A 10,290-nucleotide genomic window follows, 5' to 3' on the forward strand; every position below is an offset into this window, starting at 1 on the left:
AGCTACGAAGCTACCATATCTTCATATGGAGGCACTACTGCAGTCATGGCGAAATCTTTCGTCATGGCAGTCAAGAATGTTGCACAAACCTGGTACTCCTCTCTTCAGCCAGGAACAATCACATCATGGCAGAAGCTGAAGGACATGCTGATCACCAGTTTCCAAGGGTTTCAAACGAAGCCGGTTACTGCTCAAGCTTTGTTCCAGTGCACACAAGATCACGAAGAATACCTTCAGGCGTATGTCCAAAGGTTCTTGCGTCTAAGGGCACAAGCGCCAACAGTGCCCAATGAAATTGTCATTGAGGCCATGATCAAGGGGCCTCGGCCAGGACCTACGGCCCAATACTTCGCCAGGAAGCCCCCTCAGACCCTAGAGAAATTGCTTCAGAAGATGGATGAATACATCCGTGCTGATAATGACTTTCGACAGAGAAGGGAGGAAGCTTACAGGTTCTCCGAAATGACCAGGGGCTTCGGAGGGAGAGTCCATCCAAGGCACGTCAGATCAATCCACTCTACTAAGAATGACGACAAAGGAGGTCAGCAGCAGAGGCCGCAATATTCCTCCCAGGCTTCGGGGCAGCAACAAAGCTATCCTCGGCCTCCAGCTCCAAGGGGCAGAGGCGCCAGGGGCTTCGGTGGAAGGTTTGGCGATCAGCCCAGGAAATTTTTTTGCCTATTATGCGGTGAGGACAAGGGCCATACTACAAGAATGTGCCATGTCACCATCAGAAACAGAAGGAGATATCAGAAGCTGCAGCCCAACAGAACGAACCAAAGTAAGTTATGCATACTACTTCGTATCATTCACCATACATACCAGAGTATGTGGGTAACCATCCTGCAACTTCTGTTGCTTCGGCAAGCCAACCTCAGGCATCTTGGCAACATCCTCCACCTCCACCACCAATGCAACCCGCATATCCCCAAGGCCAGCAGCCAGAAGGGAGCCAGCACACTCACCAGCAGCGAGACTTCAGGGAGCAGTCCGAAGCTCGCACAGTCAATAGTACTGTGCCAGAATCGAAGCACATCTACTAAGAGATATCCTACCTCTGAAATAGTTTTTGCATTCGTCGTCATTTTCCTTTTCAATAAGGAGCAATCATAGAAGGCCTAGTGTTGGGGCGAAGGCGAAGACGCTACCCTTCGCTCGATGCCTTCGCCAGTCTCGCTGCGCCAACGGAGACGACGACCGGCAGTCTTCGATCTTCGTCTGGCACGCTGAAGGACGAAGACCTATGGCGAGGTCGCCCCATCCCGCGGGGTCGCCCAACACTGGAGCCCACGTACAATCCGGCCCGTCATAACGGGCCCCGCGCTATCACTACGCAGTACGGGCCTGATTTGTAAAGGTCTTTCTGTTATTACAGTCTGTAACCCTGCTTTAATGAGAATATTCCAGGGGGAACCTAGGCACCTGAGGGCACATGCGTCCTTAATCCTTGACGCTGGGCACTCAGACACCTATAAATACCCCCGCACAGTGCCCTTGAGAGGCCAGATTAACAGAGCTTTTGCCATCTCGAATTGAAACCCTGTTTACGTTGCTCTCACTCCCCCGTTGGATCAACTTGCTCGGGAGAGCAAGTTCCAACATTTGGCGCCCACCGTTCGTGCTACGAAAAAACCACCCGCGATGGCACCCAAGAGAGCTACCTCGAAGGCTGACGAGGCTGCGAAGGCAGCACTGCTGGCCGAGAAAAAGGGCAAGACCCTCGTTGACACCACCCACCAAGAAGCCTGCGAAGACGACGCACTCAGCAAGCGACAACGCAATGATCAACCAACTCCCGAAGGCACCCTTCGCACCTGCAGCTCCGGAGGACAATCGCAAGCACCACCAGGCTTCGCTCCACTAGAGGGCGAGGACGCCATAGAGGATGGCGAAGTCATCGGCGTTTTGGCAGAAGAACAGCTACAACTGCGTGCCTTGCGCATTAAGAACCGCAACCTCCAGAAGCAAAAAGAGATCCTAGAGGCCAAGCGGCAACGCGTGTCCGCACAAGCCAAGGTGCGACAGATGATACGCGACGAAGAGCAGAAGGCTCAGGAGCTTGAACAAGAGATCGCCCTCATGCAGAGCGAAGGCCAACTCGGACTGCAACACGGCCCACCCCTCCAACAGCGCGCACAAATTGAAGACCTGTTCATCCCTTAGCGCGGACACGCCGTCCCACACGTTGCGACATTCCAAGGCGTCAACTATCTTGACGAGCGAAGTCCCCTGGCGCCTCATCTGCAGGTGTCACCATGGCCCACCAACTTCAGGGCAGGGACCTATCCCAAGTACAACGGCAGCACTGACCCAGCACAGTACATCATGAGCTATCAGGTCGCCGTTGCATCATCCGGAGGGGATGACGCCACGATGGCCAAGTCATTTATCATTGCCCTCGAAGGCCCAGCCCTCACCTGGTACACCAGGTTGCCGCCACTGTCCATCGACTCCTGGAGAAGTCTCCGGGACAAATTCTTGCTCAACTTCCAAGGGTACCGCCCAGACACCGACGCCTTGGCCGAACTTTCACTCTGCAAGCAGCTGGAAAAAGAGACTCTGTGGGAGTACTACCGCAAGTTTCTGACCCTCAAGTCACAACTGCCTTTGGTCGATGACCAAATTGCCATCCACTACGCCATCAGTGGCCTTCAGGCCGGCGTCCTTTACAGCCACTGCATCAGGGATCCGCCCAAGAACCTCCAGGAGTTGTATCAACTATTTGAAAAATATACCAGATCCGAAGAGCTCCAACAGCGCAAAGTCGAGTCTCAGAGGAAACCCAAAGACACTCCACAGTCCAGCCGCACGTGGACGAGGCCTTCGCAGCCAGACTCCGGTCGGGACGGCCGCAATTAGCAGCAGGTGCACAATATCGCCAACCAGCACCCCGCTGGCGAGGCCCCTCACCGCCAGGAGTATCCCCCCAGGGCCGCGGGAACAAAACTCGTGGTCGGGGCTGGGGACGTGCGCAGCAGCCGCGCAGATTTTACTGCCCGTTCCACGGCGAAGACTGCGCCCACCCTACCAGAGACTGCCTAGAGACGAAGGCCACCAGAGACAGGATGGCACGGGCGCAGCCAGCCGACAACCCTAGAGTTGTCGCGCACACATATCAGCAACCCCCTCCGCCATACATCCACGGCCCCGCTCCGCATCCACCGCACCACGCATACCAGCACCACCAGGAAGTACAAATTGTACCTCCCCCACCCCCACCTCCACACCAGCAACAACAAAACATCCACCACCCCCACGCCCCAAAGCAAGAGGACTTTGCCGATCAGCCGTATCGCGGAGTCATTCATATGATCACTGGGGGGTCCAACGCTGACTTCGACACAAAGCGGATAAAGAGGGACCATTACCGCAGTGTCAACCACGTCATTGTCACAGGCCCAGTCGTGCAGACAAAGTGGTCCCGTGTGCCACTAACCTTCGACGCCCGAGAAGTCGATCTGCGCAGCGCACCCCACATCGACGCCATGGTTATCAACTGCAGCGTGGCAGGCTGGGACCTGCATAAAGTCTTAGTCGACAATGGCAGCTAGGTGGATATCATCTTCCTCCATGCCTTCGATCGCATGGGCATAAGCCACAGCCTGCTCAAGCCTTCGGACAACCTGCTGTACGGCTTCGGCGGCAAGGGCACCTTTCCTGTCGGCAAAATAGAGTTACCTCTCTCCTTCGGTGTAGCACACAATGCCCGAAGTGAGCAAGTCACATTCGACATCGTCGACATGGTGTACCCGTACAACGCCATAATGGGCTGGGGCTCCATCAACAAGTTTGAGGCAGCCATTCACAGACTTTACCTGTGCATGAAGATACCAGGCCCGCAAGGCGCCATCACGGTCTTCGGTAACCAGCAGGCTGCGCGTAACATAGAACGAGACTTCGTCCCCGGACAAAGAAACGTGCACTGCCTCACGGCCCAGCGCGAGGTCCCCGAGTCTGCCAGCCCAACTGACAAAGAACACGACAAAGCACAGCTACAGAGCAACGACGGGACCAAGACTGTCCCCCTCGACCAGGCCACGCCCAAGCAGACGGTCACCATCAGCGAAGACCTCACTTCACATGATGAGGAGAGACTCCTCTGCTGCCTGTCCAAGAATAAAGACGTCTTCGCCTGGTCCGCCCTCGACCTAGTCGGAGTCAGTCGCTCCATCATCGAACACAGCTTGGGAATTGACCCTTCGGTAAGGCCGAAGAAACAGCGGCTGCGCAAGATGTCCGACGAGAAGACAGAAGCCGCCAAGGCCGAGGTACATCGCCTGCTGGAGGCCAAATTTATCGAGCCAATTGCCTACCCTACATGGCTCGCCAACATAGTGATGGTGCAGAAGAAGAACGGCAAATGGCGAATGTGTATCGACTTCACCAGTCTTAACATGGCCTGCCCCAAGGACAACTTCCCGCTGCCTCGGATCGACAAAATCATCGATAGTGCGACCGGGTGCGAGGTCATGTCACTCCTCGATTGCTTTTCCGGCTACCATCAAATATATATGAAGGAGGAGGACAAGGCCAGCACCAGCTTCATAACACCCTTCGGCACGTATTGTTTCATCAGAATGCCGGAGGGACTCAAGAACGCCGGGTCCACTTTCTCTCGGCTCACCAAAACGGTGCTCGAGGGACAAGTCGACAGAAATATATTCACGTATGTGGAAGACATCGTCGTCACCAGTAGAAGCAAGGAGGACCATCTTGCTGACCTCGCCGAAACGTTTGCGAACATGCGGGACGCACGACTTCGCCTAAACCCCGAAAAGTGCGTCTTCGGCGTTCGCCAGGGAAAAATATTAGGCTACCTGGTGTCACACCGCGGAATCGAGGCCAATCCAACCAAAATTCAGGCCATCATCAATATGACACCCCCACAATCAGCCAGAGACGTCCAACGCCTGACAGGCAGATTGGCCGCCCTCAACAGATTCATCTCCAAATCCGCAGAGCGAAGTCTCCCTTTCCTCAAAACTCTCCGCGACGCAAAAGTCTTCGCTTGGGGACCAGAGCAGGCGGCGGCCTTCGCCTCATTGAAACAGTACCTGTTGGAATTGACGATTCTTACAAGCCCCGACTCTTCGCTACCCCTGTTGCTCTATGTTGCGGCTTCGCCACATGCGGTTAGCGCAGCACTGGTTCAAGAGCAGACCATAGAGGGCATGATCAGGCAATGTCCAGTTTATTATGTCTCCGAAGTGCTCACACCATCAAAGTGTAATATGACGGAACTGGAAAAGATTGCCTATGCAGTTGTTATGGCTTTGCGCAAATTGCGCCACTATTTCGAGGCATTCAAGGTCCGGGTCACCTCAGATAGGGGACTCGGCAAATTGTTTAGAAACCCGGAGGCATCAGTCCGGATCGCCAAATGGGCAGCCGAACTTTCCAGCTACCACATCACATTTGAACCTAGGACATCCATCAAGTCACAAGTCCTAGCAGACTTCGTTGTCGACTGGACTGGGCCAACAACACAGCCGGACCCGTCTACAGAAAAAGTATGGACAATCCATTGCGACGGCGCTTGGTGCCATGCGAGGGCAGGCGCCGCTGCAGTCATTACTTCACCCACAGGGGTCAAGCACAGATACGCAGCACGCCTCAGCTTTGCTTTGGAGTCCGACAGATGCACTAACAACATAGCAGAATACGAAGCCGTCATCCTCGGCCTTCGCAAGCTAAGGGCCCTTGGCGTTACCACCTACATCATCAGAACAGACTCCAAGGTAGTGGCCGACCAAGTCGAGAAAGACTACGCAGCGAAGGACCCCGCACTTATGCAGTACCTCGCAGCTATCCGTAGTCTCGAGAGGCAATTCAAAGGTTTCACCTTACAGCATGTGGACCGTGCCAAGAATGAGGAGGCCGACGCGTTGGCCAAGGCAGCCGCCCGAGGCGAGGCCCTGCCCTCCGACGTATTCTACCATGTCATCGGCACGCCAGCCGTCCGCAGCCCAGAGGGGCTCCAAATAACCAATGACAGCGAGGGCCACCGCATAGTCAACCTTATCATGACTGAAGACTGGCGGGCACCAATAACCCTATTCCTGTAGGGGTACTATCATCCAACCGACATCAATGAGGCAAAGCGCCTCAAACATCGAAGCCGGGACTTCGCACTAATTGAAGGACAACTTTACAAGAAGGGGGTCAGTTAACCCATGCTTAAATGTGTCACAGAGACCGAAGGCGTCCAAATTCTGCGCGAAGTCCACAGCGGGACTTGTGGCTCTCACACAGGGCCCAGGGCACTAGCCGCAAAGGTAATCCGTCAAGGTTTCTACTGGCCCGCCATGATCTGCGCCGCAAATCGGGTCACAAGGTCCTGCGAAGCCTGCCAGAAATTTTCTCCACGATCGGGAAGCCCTTCGCAGTTCACGAAGCTAATCACACACACATGGCCTCTTCAGCGCTGGGGCCTGGACATCGTCGGGCCCCTATCCACGGCCCAGGGGAACCTCAAGTTCACCTTCGTCGCTGTCGAATATTTTACCAAATGGATCGAGGCGAGGGCTGTATCCACAATAACATCGAAGACTGCCCAGAAATTCTTCTGGCAAAACATTGTTTGCCGCTTCGGAGTCCCGTCCGAACTCACAGTTGACAATGGCAAACAATTTGACAGCCAAGACTTCAAGGATTTCTGCTTCTCCATTGGCACCAAGCTTGCCTTCGCCTCAGTATACCACCCGCAATCCAACGGAGTTGTGGAACGCGCAAATGGCAAAATTTTCACAGCTGTCAAGAAGATGCTCCTCGACGATAAAAAGGGCAAGTGGGCCGATTTGTTACCTGAAGCGGTCTGGGCATTAAACACGACTGAGTGCAGGGCGACTAGGTTCACCCCTTTCCGCCTTCTATACGGATCGGAGGCCATGACCCCGCAAGAAATAAAACATGGGTCCCCACAGACAGTCCCGTCAGCTGTCCCCGACGTGGATGAGCCCACTTCGAAGGACCTCATCGATGGAGACCGCGTCTTCGCCCTACAGGCTCTAAACAAATACCAAGCCCAAACAAAGGCATGGCATGACCACGGAGTCATCCCGAGGGAATTCAGCGAAGGAGACCTCGTACTCGTCCGGACAGCTCGGACGGAGTCCCGGGGCAAGCTGGAGCCCAAGTGGGAGGGCCCTTTCATCGTCAAGACGAAGGCGTCCCCCAGCGCGTACAGGCTCGCAACGCCATCCGGCGAGGACTTGGAGCGTTCCTGGAACATTGATAATCTCCGCAAATTTTTTGTTTGACTCCTCAGGGCCAGCTCGCCCTTGTAATTTGCAAAACAATTTTATTCTGGCCCGCACTCTTTTCCTCCCGGGGGGTGAGGTTTTTAACGAGGCGGAGCCATGTAATATACAAGCGAAAAATTCCCCGCAAAAATCTACGTCGAAAAAAGACCGCATCGATGGTCTTCGACATTCGACCAATACAAAGTCACCGCAAGGGGCAGCGCTAGCTACCCTCGCGTGCGACACTCCGCGCAAAAGTCGCCTAAGGGTGCAGCCGGACTAGCACAACAAGTGAGCAAAATCGAAGTCTTCTTCAAAAGACTATCCGTGCAAAAGTCGCCTAAGGGTGCAGCCGGACTAGCACAACAAGTGCGCAAAAACGAAGTCTTCTTCAAAAGACTATCCGTGCAAAAGTCGCCTAAGGGTGCAGCCGGACTAGCACAACAAGTGCACAAAATCGAAGTCTTCCTCAAAAGACTATCCGTGCAAAAGTCGGCTAAGGGTGCAGCCGGACTAGCTCAACAAGCGCGCCAAAACGCCAGCGCATTACATCCGTGCAAAAGTCTACACTAAGAAACTATCCGCGCACAGACCAAGTACAGGCGCAGCCGGACCAACATAATAAATGTGCCAGACCAAGCGCGCAACGCCCTTATGGATATAGCCGGATGCGCGAAGGCGCACAGCCTCATCATACAAACCATAGTTACACACGTACAGCGAGGGCATTACAACTTACACTGGTTCAACCTTTGGAATGATTCCCATCTCCCTATAGTTAAATAGCATTATCCTAAGCTCCTCACCCTCAAAAAGACTTCGCAACTCCCCCTCACCTACACTCGCCCCAACCGGCGAGGACAACAATTCCCGCTTGCCAGCCCTGCCCACACGAAGCCGACCGCCATCCACCTCACTCACTCTACGCTTCGCTACCGCCCTTCGCCGCCTACGCCCAGCACTCGGACCAGGCAAAACTTCAGCATCCGCAACACGCGTAGAAGCCTCCGCCGTAGCCACATCCAAAGCCGCAAAGTAATCCAAGTCCTCATCCGAAGACTCTTCCGTCCACTCAACCGAACTCCCAGAGTCACCAAAATCAGAAAACTTAGACGTAGACTCATCCGATTCATTCCCAGCGACCACGGTCGAAGCCGCCACAAAATTAGCAGTAGCGGTTGCGTGCGCAGTCCCAAAATCCTGAACCTGCGCAGCAACCAAGGTTCAGTAACATAGACAAAATTCTCTAACTACCCCACACCCACTAAGCCACCTGCGAAGACCCAGCCGTCGCCATGGGATCCTCCGCTGCCGGCTCCATCGCCGCCTTCGGGAGATCCTCCGCTGCCAGCTCCATCGCTGCCTTTGGGGGATCCTCCACCCTCGGCACAGCGGTTGGCAACGAGCCACCGCCGGACACAATAGCCGCAGGGGCAGCGAGGGAGCCTTCACCAGTTTCCGGGGGCGGTGCTGGGTCGACTTCAGCCTCGGGCACCACCGGGTTGGCCTCCGCTTCGGGCCGCGTGCTATTCAGGGGTCTGAAGTCCTCCACGTCCTCGACACGCGCCGCCTACAACATAGCACACCGACTCAGCAAGCCCACGTATACCCACATTCAACGACACTAAACAAAAGACAAACTTTACCCGATCCCTGGCCCGGTCGGACCGCTCCCTAACCACCTCCCGACCGTGGGGGCCCCACATCCGGTCGAAGAGGGCCCCCGCGGAGTCCTTCACCACAGGGTCTTCGACCTTGAAAATCTCGCGCTCAAAATCTTCATTAGATCGGTCGAAGACCTCATAGTGACTGCACCCCTCGCGGGACAGCGCGTTCATCGCCCCTTCGCAGGTAACGAGGGAGGCAAAGGACATAAATCCCTCCACAATAGTCGGGAGCGCCAACAATTCTTCTTGTAGCCACTCGAGGAAGCGAAGGCCCGCCTCTCGGTCGGGCACTTCGAAGTCAGCAGTCCGCGCGCCCAGCTCGCGGTATGAGTCCACGAGCTGTTTGCGCGTCCGCTCAACTTCCGAGCGCGTAGAGGCCTCGGCCCTCTCCATGCGGGCCTGCAGGGCGTTGAACCGCACCTCCCATTCCTCTGCACGCTGGCTGGTGAGACTACCCTCCACCCGCGCCAAGTTGGCCTCCGCCTGCGCCGCCTGCGCCTTGGCGATGGCCTGGTTAGCCTCCCTCCTCTCCTCCACCAGCTGGCGCCGGAGGTCCGTCCTCTCGCCCTCCAGGGCGGCCACCTTCTCCGCCAGCTTGCGGCACTTGCTATCCGCGGCCGACTTTTCCTGGACGGCGTCAGCATGCTGCGCCCGAAGTCTCTCGACTTCGGCAGACACATCTGCAGTAAGGGCCCCTGACGCCACGCGGTCGGCGAAGTCGGCCGCCTAAAAGACACACATGAGACCACAATCCCCATGAAAGCGGTAAACACTGAAGTCCAGCTCAACTTACTTGACTCAGCCGCTGCGACGCCTCCCTCAGCCGGCGGGACACAGTGCCCGCTTCATCCTTGACGGCAGTGAGCGCCAAAATCTCACCGCCAGCTTTGAGAGCGCTACCCTTCACCCCAGACACCACGGCAGACACCATGGTCGCCACCGCAGGTGGAACAACAACAAGTTGCCCCTCGCCCGATCCTGCAACATATCACCAGTCAAAAAAAAACTTACCAACAAGATAATCGTCCACACTAATATTGGTGCCGAAGTCGGCAACGCGTTTCCCCGGCGAAGGCAATTCCCGGGCCTTCGCGGTTCCGGCCGAGGCAGACTTGGTTCCGCCGGCACCGGCCGCCTTCACGCCCTCCGGCACCTTGCTGGACCCAGGGGCGGCTGGCTTTGCCGCCAGCGTCGGCTGGCTACCGCCGGGGGCGGTAGCCTTCGCAGTCCCCCGCGCCCTCTTCGACCTAGCCTCAGGAAGCCTGATGACCGCCCGACGCTTCTGCGCAGCTTCCTGGCGATCCTTGTTCATCACTGTCGACACAACAGCAGCAATATTTCGTCCGTAAGGAAACACTCTCAAGTCATGAGCCATGCGAGAT

This window comes from Zea mays, chromosome 1 (assembly GCF_902167145.1).
Source record: "Zea mays cultivar B73 chromosome 1, Zm-B73-REFERENCE-NAM-5.0, whole genome shotgun sequence".
In the NCBI taxonomy this organism is placed as follows: domain Eukaryota; kingdom Viridiplantae; phylum Streptophyta; class Magnoliopsida; order Poales; family Poaceae; genus Zea; species Zea mays.